Genomic DNA, 24,106 nt, shown 5'->3' on the forward strand with positions numbered 1-24,106 from the left:
AATATTTTTATTAACTAAAGATAAAAATCCACTGCGACTTATGTGTTTAATTTATGATAATAAGTGAAATTAATACAGCATGCAACGAATATATTTATAACAAAATGGTGATTTTTTTTCCTAATTTACTTTTCCAATATTAAAACTAATTATATATTTTTAACTTTTATGTCTAAGATTTCACAAATGAATACAAACAGTTCTCTCAATTAATTTTCATAACAGCCTAATATCTGTCCTCGTAAGCGCCATGCTTTACTCCAAAGTGTCCTTCTCTTATCTGTTTTTTTTCTTTATCAAACTGTAAATGATCAAGCTTGAAATTGCTAAGGAAGGATCCATTGCCGTCGATTAAATTAAATTTAACTAACACACGAGCTGAGTCTTTCGATGAAAAATTTTATCCGTCTATGTAAAAAGTGCTAAATCGCCCAAAAAGAAAGAAATCACTCGTTTACCAATGGTCAACTCTTTTCAACCGTATGGCAACCATAGTTCAACTGTTTCAGGTGGTTGTTGAACACATGGAGTCTTGGACGCCTGGAGTAATTGAACGAATTTTCGCTATGTGTGATATGGCCTTAAGAATGCCATTTGTAACGGACGAAATTGTGCACCATATTTTGACGTGCGAAATTAAGTTTCGATCGTAAAACTACGTTGTTTCAATCTCTTTTTTTTTCAACCATGGTTTTTGACACTCCACTATTTTCAACCTATTACGATACTCGAATTCCGAATTGTAAAATAATCACATTCTAACAAGCTTAATTTAGCGACTATTCTATCGTGAATCCATGTCGTTTTTTAATCATTTCCTCTTTAGTTTTTCACAATCCGATATTTTTTGTAAGAGATTAAGACGTTGAAATTCGAATTACAAAGTAAGCACATTCTGATGCATTCACTAATAAATCGACGTCGTTTACATTGTTTATTTCTGTTTTGGTTTTCTTTTAATATAAGATTCTGATATATGATATTTCGACGCAAATTATCACTTTTCTGAATTATCACTTTTTGATTCACGACGCTTTTAATACAAATTTGTTTCCGTGCATTTTTTTATCAATTTATCCTTTGCTTTTCAGCCATTTCATATGATTTTCTTAAAATCTGATATTTTATACAAATTTGTTTATATATTATGACGCAACTTACTAGTTTGGCAATAATAATTTCCTTAAATTAATCTTTCTTTTAAAGTTTTCTTTTTTCTGTTAATTGTAACTTTTTAGCTATTTTTTGTTAAAATAGTAGGTATAGTTACCTCTTATTGAACTTAGTAGCAAATAGTTTCCATTACAGGCTTTCTCTTCTCTCTTACAAAAAATAAACCTAAAATTGAAATGAAAACAATTAGAAATCAAATATAATAGTATATAGTATATAATAAGCATTACAATATATGTTAAGGACGGGGTTACATTTAAAGCTTTTAGTATTAAGAAAACACTTAAAGACAATACAAAATAAATAATTATAGCTAGAACATCTTCCAGAGCTGTCTCCCCGTTGCCGTTTCGAGAGTGAGCGTTTGAAGGGAGTCTACTTTACTACAGATGGCGCTGCACTGCGTACGCAACATATATAATAAGTACTTTAAAGCACACAAGTTCGGAAATCAACTCAATCACAGGAAACTCAAAAGAGATGGATAAAATTCTCAATACATTTTTGTCTGATAGGCTTACAAAAAATTTAGTTGGTTAACGATTTTCTACAAAAGTTTAACGTTTCTATTCGATTTCTTTTTTGACGGTTTGGCAAACGAAAATAGCAAGTGAGCTCAGCTAATAAATTAGTTAGACTACAGTTTCTGTTTTAACAATTGTAATTGTTTTTAAATGTAGTGAATATCTATAAAAAATTAGGAAAAAGTAGCCATAATGATAATTTTCTTTTCAAAAGGTTGTCTATCGCAGGATAAACTTTTCTACAACAGGTCTACGATAGGAGACAAAATTTAAACTTTAAGTTATTGTTAAAAAGTTAAAACTGGTTTTAGTCATACTCTATTTTTTGACACGTGGAAAAACTATTTCACACAATAGCCTGAAGCTTGGTGATAAAATTAAAACTTGTGGTATTTAAGTCAAAAATTCGGTAGAACTTATTTTGGCCACAATTTTAGGGTGAGCGAGGAGCTAACGAAAATATTTTGAGGGAGAACGTAAGTTAACGATTAATATGGATTACGTTTGTTCGCAGATTTTGAAATTGCGAGTGGAACAATTTTCAAAACATTTTTTTTTTTGGTACTTACAATGGGTAGGATTATTTATTTAGACAATAAGAGTCGCGGGAGACAGAGGGCTTCTCGTCCTAAAGGGGTGCCCTAGGTTGAAATCCCAGAGGAGGCTGGTCTTAAATAATTCTACTCCTGGCTCTCACAGACAACACTGGCGACGAAAAATACCCTCGATGGCAGATGGATAATGAGTTCGAACTCCCTTGCAGTCGGACTTAATGGGAGAGGCTTTCGTGGTTTTTCTCTCCATGTTTCGCGCTTTTCCTTACCTTGTTTTCCACTTCTGATTAGTTTCTTCAAAAAATCCTTCACGAAAGCTAGTTTTATTCCAATACTTGATCCAGGAGTTTCCCTGTCTTCTGAGATGGTTTCAAAATTACAAGGCTATGGATATGGACATTGAGAGTCATGAACTCAGAAGTGGATTGGCTGTTCGACGCTATCTATGAATTGGTAAACGTATTGAGACGAGACAAAGATCAAAACTATTCTTTCCTGACCAAAAATCAGTTTAAACTTGTTGTTGAGGCTCTTTTTTTTAATGGCTGGGCTGGCGAAAGTATTTGGCGGATCAATATAAGATTAATTTCACACGTGCTAACAGTTCCAAACAAAATTCGTAAATTCGGTCCAAAAATAAGCTTAATCAGCTATGAAAGTTGTTATGGCTTCAAAATACATGCAAGCAGGTTAAAAGCAAGCATTCCTGGTATAGCCTAAACTGTTATAGACTGAGGGGGGTAATGGAGGTTAATGGTTAATTATTTCATGGACCAATGTACAGTGGGCCAGAAGACTATCATCTTTGGCCAAAAGTTAAAAATTAAATTTTCAACTAAAATAAGTGTAGGCAGTTTTAATATAGCCCAAATTAAGTATTCATAATTAAAACATTATAATTTAATTAAAACATTATTTATCATTATCATTCCAAACATTATAATTTACTTTTTGAACCGACGAGAGTACAATGTAATGAAAAATATGTTAAAATTTTTTTTTAAATTTTTATTTCAGAAACGTATATGGGAATTTCACCTTACTGTTACATTTTTATCAGAATAATTAGTCTGAAATTATAGTACAACTTTTCAATTTGTTGGATTAGTTAATACTCTTGACAAACTTATAGTTTGTATCTTATCATTTAACATTTTACAATGTTTGAATGACTTTCGAAACTTAGCTAATTATCTCGTAGAACTTTTTGGAACTATTTTTTTTTTTTTTTTTTTTGTCTTCTTTGATGTTTCTTCTTTCGAAAAAACCTGCCCATTTGGCCCGTATTGCACAGGTGAACTAAATATACCAAAAAACAAAAATAAAAAATAAATTTAAACATACTATATTATTATTTTTATTTTTGCTCGCCATATTTCAGTCGCCATTTTTTTTGGGGGGGGGGGGGTATTTTCAGTGTATTTCAAAATTTTAATTATGAATTCAATTTACCTGCACATAAAAACCCCTAAATAACCCCCCCCCCAAAAAAAAAAAATTTGAAACAAAGTTTATCGAAATACTAATTTTGGCCACGAAACCTTGGATGCTGGCCCACTGCGCAATGGCATGATGGTGTGATGTAGTAGCCGATCTCATTGAAATCTATCTGAAGGCTAAAAGAAGGTTGAATCTCAGTTCTTCCCAAAGACCCACTGAGAGACATCGGGGGATCTTTCCTTATCGTGGTAAAAAAATTTAAGCTAGTTGGCTAATGAAAAGTTCGCTGTTGTTATAAGCTTACGATATCCTCATATACACTAATTATTGCTGGTAAAAGTTTAAATTTTACTTCCAAAATATCAGAATTTTTAAAACTTAACAAAACTCTTATTTCCGCCGTAATTCTTATTTTCGAACAAAATATTTGTTTTGCTAATGATATCCAATTATAAATTTAAATTTGGAGGTAAAATTCATTCTTTTGAAGTTCTCTGTCAAAAACTTATTAAAATTTGCGTTAGCTACATTTTTTTAAAATTTATTTATATTTTTTTTTTGCTGTTTAGCATACGAAACTTTTTCATGGGATAAAATTTTACTAATTGGCTTAAGTTCGATAGAAAAATTCAATTTTCTCGTTTAATGATCAAAAAATATCTAGAGATTGTTTCTGAAATAACTTTTTATTGGAAAGAAAATTTTTGGTGGTCTAATATGTAGGGCTAAATAATGTAGGGCTAATAATTTCTTACAATGAGCTAATTTTTAAATACGATGCTCACTTTTTTAAACTTTGGTAATGAACTTGATTCATTTTTTATTGCGAAATTCATTTTCTTGCAAATGATTTTAGTGGTTAAAATGAAAAGGCGAATTTACACCTATCCCTAAACTAACGCAAGCTGTTTCCTGCAATGGGCTTAAACTTCGATGCAAAAATTTAAACATGCGGTTTAAAATCCGATAAATATTTGTCACCGTCATATTTTCATGACATCTTGGCCAGAAAAAACGTTAAGGGGCTAACGATTTCTTTTAATAAGCTTCTGTTTCATGGTGAATGGGCTATCAGAGGAGCGAGCTATCAAGCAATGGTTTATCAATTTTAATGGATTATCATTTCGAGTGGGCTAATATTCGTTCAACTTTTTGTTTTAAACATATCTTTGTATTATCTTTTTATTGAATTTCCGAATGAAAACTTTTGAAGGACTAAAGTAGAGAAACGAAATTTCTACGAGCAGCTAACATTTTGAATAAAAATTAAATATTGTGTTTTCTAAAATTCTAAGATTTACTTCATCTTACTATTTATGCTGTTACATCAAATATTTGTTGCATATTTTAACTTATAATCTCTGTATAACCCCCTCGACTGTGTTGCGGTTCTACTTATCTTTCTAAAATTCTAAATAAAAGATTAGTTAACACTTGTTACTGCTTTTTTTAACGGTAGGTTTATTAGATCGTTAAATTTGTAAAACCAATTTCAGTCATAACTACATTTTAGCAAGTGAGCTAACGTACAGGGTTGCCGGATTTGAGCCAGATAAAACAAAGCTGGTGAGCTTTCTGTTCAAACCACAGGGATCTGTTTAGAAGAAATTTGGGTCCGTTAACGGACCCTTCACAAAATATTTTAACTTAAAAAAGGACTCTTCACAAAATGATTTCTCTTTTAATCGAACCCTTCACAAATTTGTTTATCTTCATTATTGTTTTGTTAATCGAATAGACCCTTCCCAGGGCAGAAAACAAGAAAGATGGATTAAACGAATTAAGTTTTGTCTCCAGCTGACGATTCTTCAATTATTAGTCGGAAATGAATATTCTGCTTTCAGCAGTATAGGTTAAATACCAAATATTTGTATGTTCAAGGGTGATTGTGAGCCCAAGTCAAAATTCCGGAAAATTTCTTGAGTTAAAAAAAGGTTTAAATTGAAAAAAATTTAAAAAGTTTATTTTTCCTTTTTCTCAATATTTCTTAGTTTAACTAAAATATATTTACAATTTTACACATACCTATACCATTTACACATACCTATGATGACCTGGAGAAGTAATTAAAATTTACAAATTTGTCTTTTTTTCTTGAGTTTATGATTATAACAACTATTTACTGATAAAAAATGAATATTAATCATGAGTACATGCTTATAAAGTATCTCTCTGGCTCTCCCTTACAAACAAATAAAATAAACTGTGTTTTTAAGTTCCACCTTTGAAAATTTGATTTCCGGAAATTTCTGTGATCAATGATTTTTTTTAAACGTCTGGACCTTCAATCTCCGGAAACTTCCGGATCCCTGTTAGCGAAAAATCCGGAAATACGGATTTTTTCCGGAGCACAATCAGCCCTGTATGTTGCATCTCTAATTTAGAAGCAGCAATTGCTGTTTATTTTTGAAAAATTAATTCTTTTTTATTATAATTTCACAGTGTCGAGCATAATCTTGTATCTATCTACAATTTAAAAACTCATTGAAAAAGTTTTTTGCAATAACTGGACACTATTTGCACAAATTCGTAAAAGCGGAACCTGGTTGAAAGAATGTGAGTAATTTTTTCACAATTTCACGAAAACCGGACCTTTCACAAAATGTCTGGACAGACCCCTGAACCACTAAAATAAAATCTGCTAAAATAAATAAAATACAGGCTTTAATGAAAACAAAATATTTTCCAAAAACCCAGATAACGTAAGAACTTGATTTTAATTACATGGTACAGTGAGCAAAAAAAAAAAAAAAAAAAGATATCACCCTGCTGAACAACTTTTGTTCTGATGATCGTTTTTCACGTACTAAGTGTCAATCTTAATGGTTCCTGGGGTGACCTCAAATATACTAATTATTTAGTGATAACTATTAATAAAGTTACGAAATCGGACGCAAAATATGTACTTTCTCTGAATAATGATACATTTTTTTTTGCATATTTGGATTTTTAACCTTCAAAATATAGGTGGTAGCCGCAGTCTGGGAAACTTGGTCCCATAGTTTGGTTAGGAGATCGCTCCAAAGTTCGAACTCCTTAATGTTTATTTTACTTTTTGCATTTTTAGTGATATTTTTAAAACTAATTAAGCAATTCAAAAAAAAATCGCCCGCACTTGTAAAACCCATTTAGCCAAAGATAATTTCATAAAAAAAATAATTTAATAATTATTTACTATTTTTTATTAAATTTAATTCTGGATTAAAAAAAATTTGAAATGTGAGGTATAATTTTTTTATAACATTTTAATCTACGTATTTTTCTACATCAAAATCTGAAGTTTCAACTGTTTTTAGTAGAAGCCGAAAAAAATTAAAATTGTTTTTAAAAAAATAATTTGTCGAAAATGAATAAATATTTAAATGGGGGTGATTAATATCTAAATGTAGATAATTTACGAGAAACTCAACTTTATTCGTAATTTAGTAAGGAAATTTAAGTAAAACATTTTATTAAATTAACAAAGTTTCATTCAATGAATGTCGAGCTTTATAAAGGCATGTTCATGATAGAATGTGATTATTCATCAGCCTTTTTAATTTTATTTTTTTGTTTTTTTTTCAATAATTGATGCAATTTCAATAATGTATAATACATTGTATACGTATGTTTAACACGAATACTTTGTATTTTGTATACATAATACGTATGCATAGATTTGGAACAATTCATCTTATGCATCGTCTTTATCTTAAAATAAATTTTTTACCGCGCGTGTTTCGCAGAACTATTTAGCCAATTATCTAATTAATTTAAACATTTCTCAAAATCTTTTTCTTCACGCTACCACGTATATTAGTGTTTTATTAATATACCGAGAATTTTTATACATTTTTTTAATTTAGATTTTCTTTAAAGTAAAATTCATTTTCAATTATTGTCAAGTTTTTATTAAAAGAAAATTTAGAATTATTGCTAGATAGCTGGGAATTAAATCTTGTTGAGAAATAAAATATATTCTGTTGATCAAAATTATTCTATGCTAAACAGCTGACTATTTACTAGGCATACTATTAGAGATACCTGTGAAGTAATGTCGTTTCGGGGCATTTGATATTTGTCATCAAGATTTTACTTTTAATCAATGATGTATTCACCCTCGTTAGTAGCAACCTTTCAATGCCGGATCGAAAATGAGTAGATGAATTGGTTTTTAAGAATAACGAATATTTAAAGAGCCAAAACGACATTACCTTCCGGTCCCCAACTTATGTTTTTCAAAAAATGAAAATAAATTATTGTCTTTTTTATTGTTTATTTATTTGAGTAATGGAAAGTAAATGCAGGTATGTGCACACCAAAACATATAACAGATTGCTTTGTTTTTTAAATGAACGAAAAATTATGCTCAACCAATTTAATTTGATGTTCAAACTTATTCTCGCCAGCTAACTTTAAGAAATTGCTCCCTTAAAAAAGTTAATGATGAAAAAATTTGCTTAAAGTTAAAAACTCACCTTTAGAACAATAAAAAACAAAATTTTAGAAGGAAAATGCTCGATTATGCCTTATTTTGTGAAAAAGCAAACACTAAAAATAGAAAATTGTAAAAAGATTCCAAAATCATGCTATTTTTAAAATAATCTTAAGAAATTGTTGTTTTTCTAACTTTAGAATTTCCTTAACCCTTTGCGGTCGTATTAAATTTATACATGGGTGTTATGCTGGTCGGAATTTATTTTCGTTGAACGAACGTAATATGCAAGATTATGAAAGAAAAAGAAAATTTATTAATTCTTTTTTAAACTTTAGATATATGTAACACAATAATATGTTTAAATTTTGATTATAAATTATATTTTATAGTTCTTACTATATAGATATCTTTCAAAGCAGTCTCCAATATGAAGCCCTGGTTTTCGAGAACATATATCGCAAAAATAATAAGCTTGGCCTTTAATTTTTCTGTTTAAACATTCAGAACAATCTTTACTCTTTACAGTGCCGCATTATATGTAGTTGGCCATTAAGCTGTGGCTAACATCTTTGCTGAGAGCAGTGAGAGAGAGCTTAGTTGTGGCTGAGAGCAGACATATGTCTGGAACGGTAAAAAAGCGTTGGTGGCTGAGAGTAGACATACGACAGCAAAGGGTTAATACTAAAATAAGATATATCAAGGGATTTTTAGATAACAAAGTATTTTATACCTGTAATTAATATGTTCAGCAAATAATTTTAATGTACTTTTTATCGAAATCATAAATAGAAATTGTTCTTTAATTTCACCGTAAAAGGGACAAGAATTTTAATGTTTCATTTATGATCAATTGAAACGTGACAATTAACCCCAGAATTGAAATCTGTTTGGACGTTACATTTAATAGCCTGAAACAGTTAGAAACAATTAAACTTATTAAAATAATAAGATTAGAAACTAAACGTATTTCTTTATTTTGTTAAGAGCAGCAGGGAAGATGAGGAAAAGTAGTCCATTAAGATTGACACTTACGTGAAAATTATGCTGGTCATTAGAACGAAAATTATTCAGGATCATACTTTTTTTTTTCTTTTTTCTTGGCGCACTGTATATTACATGGTATGATTTGATATGGAGTTTTTTTTAGAATAGGCAGACTTTTGTTGCTACCCTGCTTACTATGGATTAACAGTTTGAAGACGCCATTTCTGGTGGGATAAAGGTTTACTACTGTAAGAAACTGGCCACTAGACATCGCAGAAAACTTTCTTCTAGGCTTCTTTTTTCCTGAAGAGAGAGGAGTCGAGAGTAAAAAAAAAAAGATGGATGGCGGTTTCCTTTAAATGTTGTGTCTTTGCTAATATTTTTATACGTCTGTGATGTGCATCTATAGTTTTTTGAATAAATGATTTCAAGATACAGGCTACTAGTCTTAGTGACAAAATTTTAAAGTCTTTACACTTCTATGGGCGGCAAAATTCAAATTGTTATTTCAAGGACAAAAAGTTTTATAGTTTGCTCTTGTTGCGAAATATTATTTTGCCGATGGAATAAAAAAAGTTTAGGCAATTTAATAAGTAATAATAATTTCCAGCAATGGGTTACTATTTGGAAGTAAAAATGAATTATTTTAAGTCAAAATAAAGTTACAAATTTATTTAATCCAAAACGTTTTTGACAAATGGGCAAATTAATATATAATTTGGATTAACAATGACGTAAACTTGGCTTAAATTTGGAGGTGAAATTTAAATTTCTTTTTTTTTTTTTTTTTTTGCCAAAAACTAGCTAAAATTTATTTTGATGATTGTTATTATTATATCTTTCTTGTGTGGAGAGATAACGAAACATTTATTGGGATACCGATTTTCTAAATTCGATATTAAAATCAAACTTTCAGTTGGTTTGTCAAAAATCAGCGAAAACCTGTGTTGGACGTTTTTTAGCGGTCAAGCAAACGAAACTTTTTGGTGATCAAATTTAAGTTACCAATTTTCTATAATTTTTATTGCAATTTAAAGCATTTTATAAATTGCCAGAAAATTGCACTGTTTATAAGGGGTCACTGAAGGATTTGTCAGAAAAGGTCATAAAAGTAACGCAATTTTCTTAATGAGGTTCTTTTCCGAATAACTATTTGGACAAAAAAGCTTTTCTTAAATTAATGAAAATGAAAAAGATTTGTCTGTATCAAAATTCAAATTTATTGGAGCAATAAATAAATAAAAAATATGCAACCCGTGTTTGGAAATTCGCAGTTTTGAGAAGGAAGAAAAAAGCCAGCTAAAGAAACAAGTAGCAACACTAAGTGACTCTAAGAGTTTTTTTAAAAAAAGCATAAATATTATTACTGGAACTAGACTAAAAACTAAAATTTGTTTATTAATCTTTATTGAAAAGTGAAAATTGAATTAAATATTTGGTCGGAACAGGTGATCTTAAAATTAAGGGAACATGAGAATGAAATTCGTACCTGAATTATAGTGTATCATTAAACACCTAATTATCAACGTCATCACTCTTCCGTATCAGGAAAAAAAGGCCACAACTTGTTCTGTAAAAGATACAATGAAAATTATAGGAGAACAAATGTGGTAATCGGCATTTCAAATCACAAAATTCAATAAAAATTTATTAAAAACTTAACGACACTTATATTTTACAAAACTAATGTGTACAGGTGCAAAAGATCACGGGAACAGGGAGAAACGTGACAGTTACTTATAGTTTATCAATTTAAAAAATCCCCTTAGGACAGTCTAAATCCGTCTACTGCTGTGGAAACTAGAAAATAGCAGAAATAGTTTATCACAAGAGGGTGCTTTTCTTACCTGATTCCCTTTCTTTCACCAAATCTATCTTAAATATTGACACAATACTCCTATTGGAAATAGTTAAAATTCGTCCGCGTCAGTGCTCTAGACGAATGGTGAGGGGAGTTCTTTCCATAATGCTGCATAAGAGATGGTTAAAATTTTTAATGTGTTTTGGAACAGGTGGACTGTGATTGCCTAGCTTAATTATTTATTCATTTTAAGACAAACACTGATAGTTAAAAATAGATTATAAATCATTAAACATAAGCATTATTTTTCGGTTTATCTTTCCCTCACGCTGCATGCATCTGGTTGTCTGATTTATTTTTCGAATTTCCGCTCCAAAAAAAGCATTTATTTTATTGCTGAAAATTAATATATGTTCTATCCTAAATTCAAAAAGGCAAAGCAGTTTTTTGCATGACGTATTGTTGGTGTGACGTCCCGACCACTGATCTCTAGTTTTCCCTGCAATGAACCGAAGTTTTATTTTTAAAAAAATACAATGTGATAGCATATTTATTAACTCTATTGCTTTAAAGTGTGTATGATCTGCATGAAATAATTATTAAACTTAGGTAAAATTCACTGCCCACGGATTCACTCTCCGAATACATCTCAACTATTTTGACATGCAGCGGTAACACTAATGAAAGCTGAATTGCAGTAAGTACAAAATGATTTTGATTTCAAGTCGGAAAATCTCAATGCGAAAATTGAGAAGAAAGCGGGACTAGCAGCGCCATCTCTTAGCAATATTCAGAAATACGAAAGTAATCGCAGGATTGGAGTAATTAGCGACGGATTCAATTTCAATGATGCATCTCTTCCTCTCATGACTTGCGCAGCCTTCCATGCGAGCACGAAAAGGCCGAGATGCTTCTCGTGGTCTTCCTCTCCATGTAACGTAAATGCGAGTTAGTTCCATCAAATAGTCCTCCACGAAGGCAAAATTTCTCCCAATACTTGACCCAGGAGTTCTATTGTCTTCTGGATTCTTTACAAAATTACAAGCCTACGGAGTTGAACATTAATAGTCGTAAACCCAAAAATTGGGTCGACTGCTCAACGGCGGTTATAAAATTAAATATATGCTCTCTTGTTTATAGCTAAAAAATTCGTTAAAAATCCTTACAAATGTTACTTATTTCTGAAGGCAAACTTTACGAAAAATTAAGCAAGGTAACAATTTTCTTCGATGGGCTAACAAACCAATAATTTTTAAATGTTTCTTCAAATCAAAATTCTGAATTATCATAATTAATTTCTCAGAAGTTGGATACAAAATGTTTTGGTCGCAACAATTTTTTTGCTTTTGAGATAAAAATATTTAACAAACTGATTCTCTACTAATGGTTAATTTTTGACTAAAAATATAAGCACGTGGTTGTTTGCTTAAAAATGAGTTAAAACTTTTTGTCGTTCTAACATAAGGAGGTTAATTAATAAGGCTGTACCTGATTCTTTTGGTTCGTACCAGTTGAAAGCATCGGCCAGAAATTTTATTTTTAAGCGCAAAATTATAAAGCGGTTAAATAAAATTTTCTTTTCAGATCATAAATCGGTTTAAACTTGTTCAGACAGAACTATTTTGAGGCGTTGGCAGTAGTCTGAAAAACTGCATTGTTATTGTTTGTAGTTAACTACATACAACTATGACTACTGTATTACAAATGTAATTAACTACAATTATTTTTTTAAATGCAGTGACTACGAACTATTTTTGAAATATAGTCACTATTTCACGACTTTTACGAGACGAATTTTGTTGGAGAGTTTCATTTACAACCATGTCCAAAATATTTTTGTATGAAAAAAAATAGGCTTATTAAAAATGAGGAATAATTACGCAATGTTTTTTCATGTTTACATGAGTCGGTTTGTTCTAAAGGGTTTTTCTCGAATTTTTTCTGTTAACAATTTCAACTTTTCATGACTTTATCGACGACGCATATTTATTAAAAAAATGATAAATTAAAAAAAATTTCGAATACGTGCAATTTTGTGAAGCGTTTAGTATTCTTATTTTAAAAATGAATTCAAAATTGCCTTTTTATTTCAATTGTAGTATATCAAAAATTAGTAAGAAAATATCTTTCCTTCCATTAAAATAAACGGTTCATCAATTTACAGTGCGAAAAATAGATCCGAACGAATTTGAATAACTTTTTATCTGATGATTGGATCTTGTTCTAGTACACAATCTTAATGGTTCGAGGGAGTAAATACTAATATGCTAATTAATTAATGCAAACAATATTTAAAGCTACGAAAGCAGGCACAAATCGTACTTTCTCGGAATAGACTCAAATTTTTTTTCGGGGGATTCGGATTTCGGATCCACAAAATATAGGTGGTAGTCTCAATCGCAATCTGGGGAATATGGTTCCAATAGTTTTGTCAGGAGAGCTGTCCAAAGTTTGGACACTTTAATGTTATTTAGACTTTTTTGCGTAGCTTGCCATATCGCGTGAACTTTTTAAGCGAATTGAAAAGTTTTAAACGCAATTATAAAATTCGTTTATCAAAAGATAATACCCATACAAAAAATAGCTTTTAGTAAGTATTTATTATTTTTAACTATTTTATTTCATAATAGACAAAAAAAATTTTAAAATAAATGCTTTCCAAACTTTTTACATCTTTTTAAAGAATTTAATTTTAAATAACCAACTGAAAAAATAGCGAAAAGCAGCAAAATATTACGAATAGTTCCTGAGAATTCGAATAAATTTTAAAAATAAATTCCCCTCTCAAACCGTTTAGATAGAGTCGTTGTACGTAAAAATAAGATCATTACATCAAAAGTTATTCAAAATGGTTCGTTTTTTGAGTGCATTGTACATATAAGGCAAGCTAATCTAGATGATAGTGCAGAATTTATTTTGTTGTTAGGTAGTCTTACAGATGTTGATAAGTGTAGCATGTTCTTTTGTTATATCTTGTTTACTGTTGTCTTATTTCAGCCAAAAACTTTTTATCAGCGATCGAACTTACGATGATTTTTGGGCTAGATCAGTGGTTTCCAACTGGCGGCCCGAGGGCAGCATCCGGCCCGCGAAGCTTTTTTCTGTGACCCGCAAACTAACATTTATTAGTTGTATGTTGCTAATTTTTATTTAATTTTTTTTTTGTATTTTGTGAATATAATTTAGCATGTTCTCGAAATTTTCTCGAAGAAATTCTCCGATTTAACTTTTTAAAACCACTCATTTTGGACGAAAATATTGACACACACATTTGTAAATTTTAAATTTAAAATGTAAATATCTATTCTCTGGTGGTTGCAGCGGACGAACCTCAATTTGCTCATTTAACATTTTATGTGCTACTATGTAAGTTTTAATACCAACCTTTTTAAAATTTTATATCTTAACAATTGGATATCTGTTACACATTAATTGTTTAATACATATGTGCATATTAAAGTTATTGTAGTCCGAATTTTGTAATATGCAAATAAATATTTTTAAAAATCTACTTATTTTAATTTGTAATTCAATACTTTTGTATTGTACAGCTTGATAAAATCTGACAGTAATATTTAAAGTTCCTTCAAACATAAAAGAGTCCTTCATAAAATTTTGATAAAGTTGCGACCCGCCATTTGATTTGTGTTTTTAATTGTGGCCCCCGGCCTCATGTAAGTTTGAAACCCCTGGGCTAGATATTCCCTACATTAGGTTAAAATTGAGACGAACTCTAATAGGGGAGAGTCGGGTAGTCCCGCCCACTTAAGGAGTATTGCTTATATTTCTGTATAATATTGAGTAATAATCAATATTTTTGTATCTATTGTTTTATCATCTAATTAAATAATGCAAAAAGAAAAAACCAAAAAAGAATAGTTTAACCTAAAAGAATAGAAAATTTGACTATTGTATTCAACATATTTTCAAAACTATTGTTTACCATGTTACCAGCTGCATAAATGCTTGAAACTTTGAAAATAATCTTTTTTTTAATATAATAATTAATATCCCATGGTCCATTGATTTGAGAAAATATTCTATAAATATGAAATTGACAGTGGGCGGGGGTACCCGACACTCCCCTAAGTGGTTTCTAAATTTTTAGATACTTTCTTGAAATTTGAATTCACAGTCATTCTGATTGAAATAACTACGCAACAGTCTTTGCAGAAATGTGCAACTGATCGAATGCAATACACGTTGTACACGCATTACATCGTCATTTCTGATCCGATAACCTCATAAAGCAATAAATTGTTCTCCCGGTCAAATGACCGGTTGTGGTAGAAATAGGTATACAACAAGTATTATTCCAAACAAACAAAATGTAACAAAAATTATAATAATAGATTATTAACTGTATATAAACTGCTGTTTGTAGAAAATGCAACACCATGAAGGAATCCTCAGAATCAAATGAAATTCGCAGCAAATGTCAATTATAGGATATTATGCAAATTAATAAAGTTTCAGAGCCATCGCGCGTGCGTGGCGCGCGCAGCGCCCTCTGAATTGATGCTGAAAGCGTATAAATAAAGTGCTGTAGCGGGACGTTGAAAATAGTCTATGATTATTTGTTAGTGGCAAACGTTTAGTGAGACCTGAGTATGCCTCCACGACGGAAGAATAAGAAATTCAAGCAACTTACGGAGTTTGAACGAGGGAGGATAATCGGCCTTCGAGAAGGAGGATTTTCCTATCGCGCAATAGCAGCTCGTATGCAGCGGAACAGTTCCACAGTGATGCGAGTTTGGAAGCAGTGAACCGACGAGCACCGAACAACTCGAAAAACAGGCACTGGACGACAGAAGGTGACGTCAGAGCGCGATGATCGACACCTGCTCCGCATGGCGGTGAATGATCGCACAGCTTCCTCCAGGCAGCTGGCAGCACATTGGTCTACTGCTACAGGTGTACAATTGTCGGCTTCGTCAATTCGTCGTCGTCTGCTGCGCCGTGGATTGCGTGCAAGGGTGCCATTATACAGGATTCCCCTCACGGCGGATCATCGACGGCTGCGTCGGCAGTGGGCTCTTGAGCACAGAGACTGGCGAGCTGATTGGCACCAAGTTGTCTTTTCAGATGAATCACGCTTCAATTTGTGGACCCATGATGGCCGTGTTCGTGTTAGACGTTATGCCGGTCAACGCTGCCTTCCTGAGTGTATTATTGAACGACATAGTGGTCGAACACCCGGAGTTATGGTCTGGGGTGCGATTTCGTATCATGGACGATCCAATTTGATACGAATTGAGGGTAATTTCAATAGCAACAGATACGTCCGTGAAGTGCTACAGCCCGAAGTTGTTCCTTTCCTTCAAGGCATCCCTGGAGCTATCTTTCAGCAGGATAATGCACGCCCACATGTTGCGCGGACTGTTAGAGACTTCTGTTCAGCACAACGCATGCAACTTCTTCCTTGGCCTGCTTATTCGCCGGATATGTCGCCTATTGAGCACGTGTGGGATATGGTTGGTCGGCGTCTCACTCGTGATCCGCGTCCTGCAGTTTCCAAAGACGAACTTTGGTTGCGCATACAAGCGATATGGAATTCTCTTCCTCAAGCAGATATTCAACATCTGTTTGACTCCATGCCACGTCGTATAGCAGCACTTATTGCAGCGCGTGGTGGCTGCACCAAATACTGATTTCGGACGCTTAATTTGTTTCTTTTGTTTTGAAAATTTCATCATTTATTTGTATCAGTACAAGTCGTTTCTGCATTAAATTTCATTTGATTCTGATGATTCTTTCATGGTGTTGCATTTTCTACAAACAGCAGTTTAATTGTTAGAAAAAGTCAGGAAGTCAAACGTTCAAAAACGATAAGATGGAATTTTCGATGCAAAAGTTCTTAAACGGTTATTTGACCGGTTAAGGTATGGTTAGTGTTAATTTGGAAAACGCTTTAAAGCAAATTTAAATGTTTTGTTTTCCAGATAATATTATAATTAAAACTTGTTTAGACAGAACTTCTTTTTGGCAAGTGGGCTAAAGAACTACAATGGATCATAAATTTGACGCGATGTGATATTTTGGCTATTTTTTTTTGGTGGGTTTAGTTCACAAACATTTTTGTTTGGCTAGAATAGTCTAAGGATTTCGCCTACTGGGCTAATGTTAATGTCTGAAACTTTTGGTTGTTAACTTCAAAATTAGCCAAAATGTGTTTTGATGGATATTTTGATTTGTTAACGATTTTCAATTTGTTAACTTTAATTTGAAGGAAAAAATTAAACCTGTGATTTCTGTATCCAAAATTAGCTAAAGTATTTCATATAGTATAAAAAAAAAGAAAGATAATATAAATATTTAAGGAAGGGCTCCAGTACGAGATTTGACAGGCGCCTCGAATTTCATCTGACTGTCTAGTTTCCAATCGTATCGTGGGTTTCGTGCTCAAGCGATTTACGACAGTGAATTGTATAGCGTTTTGTGCTTGCACATTTTCGTTTTATTACCCTCTAACGTTCCCTCACATTGTATATATATACGAGGGTTGCTATTTATATTTCTGGCCTTGGCAACAGTAAGTGTTGCTAGGCGACCGCAGACGATTTTAATCCAAAGTTTGATATTTTTAAACATAAATTCAGCAGACGATTTACCATTATAGCTTCATTTGTGTTGTTGACAGTAAATTGAAAAGTTCTTCTCTTTCAAAAAATGGAATTGAATCGTGAACATTTTCGTGCCATTATTTTTCATAACTTTCGACGTGGATTGTCAAGACAAGAGTGCTTCGATGAACTTATTCTTTTTTCAGTGATAAAGCGCCATCCTACAGCACTGTAAAAAATTGGTATTACGAATTTAATCGTGGTCGATGTTCGATCCAGGACGAATCCTATGCAGGTCGTCCAAAATCCGTTGTTGTGCCAGAAAAGATCGATGCTGTGCGTGAACTGATAAAGCAAGATCGTCATGTGACATACCGTGAGATAGAGGCGTTATTGGACATTAGTATGACTAGCATCAATAAAATATTGCATGAACATTTGAGCGTAAAAAAAATTTGTTCGCGTTGGATCCCACATAATCTGACAAACGCTCAAAAAAAGGCTCGTGTCGATTGGTGCAAGGAAATGTTGGAAAAATACGTACATCAAAGGCTGTGTATAACATCTACACAGGTGACGAATCATGGATCTATGTAAATGAGCCGGAAACAAAACAGCAATCAACTGTATGGGTCTTCCAAGACGAGGCAAAACCAACAAAAGTTGTTCGAGGAAGAAGCACATCGAAACAAATGATTGCCTGTTTCTTCGGCATTAACGGTCATGTAGCAACAGTGGCGTTAGAGCAACGCAGGACGGTCAATTCTGAATGGTACACGACCATTTGTTTGCCAGAAGTCATCGGAGAAATTCGAAAAAAGCAGAAGAACAGGCGAATCATTCTTCATCATGACAATGCGAGCTCTCACACATCGACTCAAACAAAGGCATTTCTGACGGAGCGAAAGATTGAACTGATGGGTCATCCGCCGTACAGCCTTGATTTGGCACCCAATGACTTCTTCTTATTCCCACACATCAAAAATAAATTACGTGGACAATGATTTTCGACCCCCGAAGAAGCGGTTGATGCATTCAAAAAGCATGTTTTGGAGTTACCTCAATCGGACAGGAAAAAGTGCTTTGAAAATTGGTTCAAATGCATGCAAAAGTGTATTGATCATGATGGAGAATATTTTGAAAAACAATAAAACCAATTTCGATCCTACATATTTGTTTTTTCATTATTAGGCCAGAAATATAAATAGCAACCCTCGTATATACACAATATAAAAAAAATAATCTGTATTCACACAGACTCCCAAGAAATCCATGCGGATTTTTGATCTTTTTTTCAATGTGGTTTATGAAATTTCAACATTTTGAATATGATGTAATGATACGCGAATTTTGAATTTGATTTATCACTTTCTTATGCGAGACAGTTTCATTGCAAAACCACAATTTTTTTGTAACTATTTTGGGCCATTACCAAAAATTGGTCCAAAGTCAAAATGTCCCTTTCAAGTAATCTCTTTTTTTTTACCCTCAATATACTTATTACATCAACGGCGTTTTCCAATTTTCTTAGCTGTTGTTGGACATTTCTGCAATATTTAGTTTAATTTACGATATTTTGATGTGATATTATTACGAAACGCAAATTTCGAATTTGAGTGATCACATATTGACGTGTGAAAATCAAGCTTCGATCGTAAATCTACGTTGTTTTAATCTCTTTTTTTTCCGACTATGTTTCTTGAAACTCCACTATTTTCAACGTATTACGATACTCGAATTCCGAGTTTGTAATCCCATTTCAACACGCTTAATTTAGCGACTATTCCATTGGGAATCCATGTCGATTTCTGATCATTTCCTCTTAGTTTTTCACTTTTTTTTGTACGAGATTAAGACACCTGAATTTTGAATTATAGAGCAAGTACATTCTGACGCATTTTATTTGTGGCATTCACTAATGAACCGACGTTGTTTACTGATCATCGTTTAGTTCTGCTTCGTTTTTTTTTTTAATATAAGATTCTGATATATGATATTTCGACACGCGATTAAAAACTGAATATTCACTTATTGATATTGCTCACGAAGCTTTTAATACAAATTCACATCTGTTCCGTGCATTTTTTATGAATTTATCCATTGCTTTTTCTGCCATTTCATATAATTTTTATTTTTTTTAAAGCTGATATTTTATACAAATTTGTTTATTAGGTATTATGTAGCAACTTACTAGTTTGGCAATAATAATTTCTTTAAATTAATATATCTTTTAAAGTTGTCCTTTTTCTGTTAATTGTAGTTTATAGCTATTTTTTGTTAAAATAGTAGACATAGTTACCTCGCATCGAACTTAATACCAAATTGTCGCATTTTAGTTGTCATTACAGGATTTTTCTCTTCTCTCTTACAAAAATAAACCTAAAATTGCAAGGAAAACAATTAGAAATAAAATATAATAATCTATAGTATATAATAAGTATTACAATATACAACATATAATAAGTATTTCAAAGCTCACAAGTTCGAAAATTCGCAAGAACATTCAGAAAGAGGGTAACTCAAAAGAGATGGATTAAATTCTCAATAAATTTTTGATTTTTGTCTGATGGGTTAACAAAAAATTTGGTTGGTTAACGATTTTCTGCAAAAGTTTAACGTTTAAAGGGAAAATTCTAATTCGTAGTTTCTTGGTTAAAAATAAACTTCAATGCTATTTCCGTATTTTTTTAGCGGATGGAATAACTATTAAAAAACAAAAGGCTATTGTTTAGAGTAAAAATTTAATCATGTTTTCTAGGTCAAAATGAGCTAAAACTCCTTTTGGTCTTATTTTTTGGGTGGAGAGATTAACGTTTTTGTTTTGTTTTGCGAAAAAAAATTTCAGACTTTTTAACAAAATTTTTTATAAACATTTTCATTGTAACCTAGTCTTGGTGGATGCTCGAACGCAAAAACGTAAGATAGTGAACGCAAGAAAGCGATTACGTAAAAAATGATCAAGTAAAAAATCATTACATAAGTGATTACGTAAAGAGTGATTACGTAAAAAGTGATTAAGCAAAAAGTGATTACGCAAAATGTTTACTCAAAATAGTTACTCAAAAAATGCTTACTTAATAAAAATGTTTACATAAAAAAATTATTACTTGAAAAAATGATTAGCCGAGTGGAATTCGAATCTAGACATAATCTTTGGGTCTGTGCTTCCTTATTTTGTACAATCTGATTTTTTTGAGTTCAAAAGAAATATTACTTTGTATTCAGCGCACCAGCCTGCATATATGTATGTACGAATGAATAAATCATGGCAATACTTCATGCGTCCTCCCGTTTAACCTGATAAATAATTTGAAGTATTAAGTTAGTGGGTTGAATTCCATCTCTAGTTCCTTGTCCTTTAATGGCCAATGGGCGTTCTTTTGAAATGTGCACACAAGCCTTGATTTATTTATTTATTTATAGTTGCAGATGTGCAGACATGTAAGCTCATCAGAAGGTACGACTGTATCCTGTAATCCTTTGCTTTAATTTATCAAATGTTTACAAAATCTGTTGTGGCCACTATATTTTTCAGCAGGTTATCCGTGGGCTTATACTGTCTTAATATTGATCAATATTTAAAAGCAATATTAAAAACTTCAGCTTTTAAATTGTAATTAGCAACATTAATTGTCATTCTTAATTTTAGAATTGCTTTTCTTTATATTGTTTTTTTTTTGCAGTACGCATCATAAATATTTGATGCCAAATTTAACTGAAACACATTATGCATAAATTATAAATAAATGTAAATAGTGATAATTAAATGTGTTCATTCATCAAGCTATTAATTTCGGTTCAATCCACGTCTTAATTTCGACTACGATAGGGGTGCACAATCTTTTTGAGTGAAGGGCCACTTGCACAGCAGGTTGGCTAACGAAGGGCCGCACATTTATTTAGACATGTTAACGACAAATGTAGAAATGTTTATTTAAACATTCGCGTTCAATTTTTTTTATCAATAAACTTAGTAAAAAAATTAAAAAATTAAAGAAAAAAAATTAAAGTAAATATTAAAGGTAATAAAGGTAATAAAGTAAAAAATTAAAGGTGTTCCATTATTAGAATTCATTCAAAAATAAAAAAAACCTTAACTTTTTTTTTTTTTTTACCAAAAATTTTTTTTTATATTTTTATTATATGAACCTTAGATTTATCAAAATAAATAAACATTGAAAAAAAAGAAATGTTTTTTTTATCATATCACAATGCGAAAATTCCTTTTAGAATTAAATTCTAATAAATAAAAAAAAATGCAATGCCCACAGAATGAAAGTAGGAAAAAATTTAGTCATAATTAAGTAATATAAATTCAAATTAAATATTTTAATTGAAGAAAATTTATAGGTTTTAAACAAAAGCCTAAACTAAAAACAAAACTGTGATAGTTCGAAATAAATTTCAATGCTTATTTTGTAATGTACTTTATTATTTCATTTTATTAATTAGATTTTTTTATCGTAAACATTTTCCCTTTTTTTTAATCGAAAAAGATAAGCTAAGTAACAAAAAATTGAAATCTTAACTACAAACAGTGAGCAGTTTAAAAATTCACGTTTTCCGTCATTTTATGAATTTCTCAAGTTGCAATAACATTACATTTAAATTAGGGAGGAATGTAACGAGTATTTGGCCCTTTTGTGAAAAATTCAGTTGGTTGAATGATCTGTCAAATATTCGACAGAATATTTTTTAGAAATGTATTTTTCTAAGTTTTTTTTTATTTCTGAATTTTTATAGATATTACTTTTTTTTAAAGAAAAAAAATTCTAATCAGATAAGTCAATTTTGTCATTTTTTCAATACTTTGAGAATTGAGAAGGATTTTTTTCCATTTTTTGATGTTTTTATTATAATCCAGTATTTTAACAGAATGTCTCATACTATTAATTTATTATCACTCTTTCCCTGTACTGTAATATAAATAACCAGTAACATAGAAAAGTGTGATTTTCAGTATTAAAGTTTTATTTCAGGAACTAAGAAAAAAAAAATTTTTCTGTTTTTCTTTTTTTAGGCTTTTTATTATGACAGCATTTTTTTTAAAAAATAAAGTTACTAATAAAATTTATTTTATAGCAATAACTTTTTATTTTCTTTAAATAAAAAAAACTTTTTTTAGACGTTTTTATTATAACGCGTTAATTTTTAATAGCAGTTCTGATGACTTAATTCTTTTTTCTTGGCTTTTTCTGGTAATTGGCAAACTGAGATGTTAAGCTTTAAAATTTTCTTCCAAAAATTAAGATTGATTTTTATGTTCTCTTGTTTCGCTTTGCGACATTTTCAAAAACGTTCTTGATTGGCCTTATTTTTTAGAGTTAATTTAAGAATACGTTTTTTCAGGAAATATTATTCTGAGCATTGAAATGTTAGTTTCAGTGTTGCTATGCTGCTAAAAGATTTTGCTATTTGGCCCCAAGTGTACGGCGTTCAGTCGATTTTTTTTCTTTCTTTTTGCCGAATATTTGGTTTTTGACCAAATCACAATTCATTACCACATTCGACCAAATCATATTCGTTGCGGAAAAAAAAGAAGGAAAAATAACTAGGATTCACGATAAAACTGTACTGAAATATTGTATCAAAAAGTGATTATTTAATTGTGCGATTAACAATCAAGTGTCTTAGAAACATCATAGTTAAATAACGGGATCATCAAAATCATGTGGAAAAGTATAGAAATAATTAGGGGGGAAAATTACTTATATTTATGCTGAACTTAGCACGAATAAAGCTTGTCAAATGCACGATTTAAAATTTGCATGTCGTAATAGAATAATTGAAATTTTTTATAATACGTGGGAACGCATAGCAATAACTGCCGAAAAAATTGTTGAAAAAAAGAAAGAATTGCAAAAAAAAAAAAGATAAAAAATCACTTAGATTTAAGATGAAATCGTCATAAATCAAGTGCAAAAAGTGATTATTTAAATGGGTGATCTGAAACTCGCGTCGTATAAAAATTCGAGATTTTCGAAATCACGGAGAAAAGCGGACTGTTTAAAAAAAATCATTTATATTTACCATAAAATCGGCTTCAAGAAAGCGCGTTAAACGTACATTTACTAAAGAATCTGTTAAAATTGATTGTGTCAAAACGTGATGACTTAAAAGTGCGATTAAAAATTGCCATTTTTAAAATTTTTTTTTATTGTGTTTAGAAGCTCTCGCGGGCCACACGTCAGTAGTCGAAGGGCCGCATTTGACCCGCAAGTTGTGCACCCCTAGACTACGAGAAACCTTCTAAGATACGTTTCTTGATGGTTGTTTCGTAGATGTCTGCTAAAGTCCACCGCTTGTATTAGCCATATTACGTATACCATAGTTATCTATAAGATGTCTATACTTAAGCCATTGTGGATTACATATAAGTTATTAGAAAATGTTTAGTTTGAGCGATGAGATAACGAAAATACTTTGTGGGAGTAGGTGAGCTAACGATTATTGCGGGTTACACTTGTTTGTAGATTTTGAAATTTTGTGTGGAGCGATTTTTGCCATATCTCTTTTTTTTTCTTTGGATACCACAATGGGTAGGATTATTCACTTAGACGATAAGAGTCAGAGGGCTTCTGCTCCCAAAGGAGTGCTCCAGGTTCAAATCCCAGAGGAGGCTTGTTTTAAAGAATTCTACTCCTGGCTCT

General features: G+C 31.3%; 1 long non-coding RNA gene across 2 annotated transcripts in view; it reads right to left on the reverse strand.

Annotated features, from left to right (window-relative positions):
- LOC107445708 (uncharacterized) overlaps positions 1-24,106 on the reverse strand; it is a 102,247-nt gene that overhangs the window by 12,263 nt on the left and 65,878 nt on the right. Inside the window, exons 5-8 of one of the 2 annotated variants that reach the window (XR_015435322.1) lie at positions 19,756-19,835; positions 10,940-11,061; positions 10,582-10,662; positions 1,271-1,338 (exon numbers count right to left, since the gene is read on the reverse strand). This is a non-coding gene — a long non-coding RNA (uncharacterized LOC107445708). The remainder of the gene's footprint in view (positions 1-1,270; positions 1,339-10,581; positions 10,663-10,939; positions 11,062-19,755; positions 19,836-24,106) is intronic. The other variant, XR_015435321.1, reaches the window with a different exon arrangement.

The sequence above is a fragment of the Parasteatoda tepidariorum genome, chromosome 7 (genome assembly GCF_982258835.1).
Source record: "Parasteatoda tepidariorum strain Cologne lab strain chromosome 7, Ptep-v5.0, whole genome shotgun sequence".
NCBI classification, from domain to species: domain Eukaryota; kingdom Metazoa; phylum Arthropoda; class Arachnida; order Araneae; family Theridiidae; genus Parasteatoda; species Parasteatoda tepidariorum.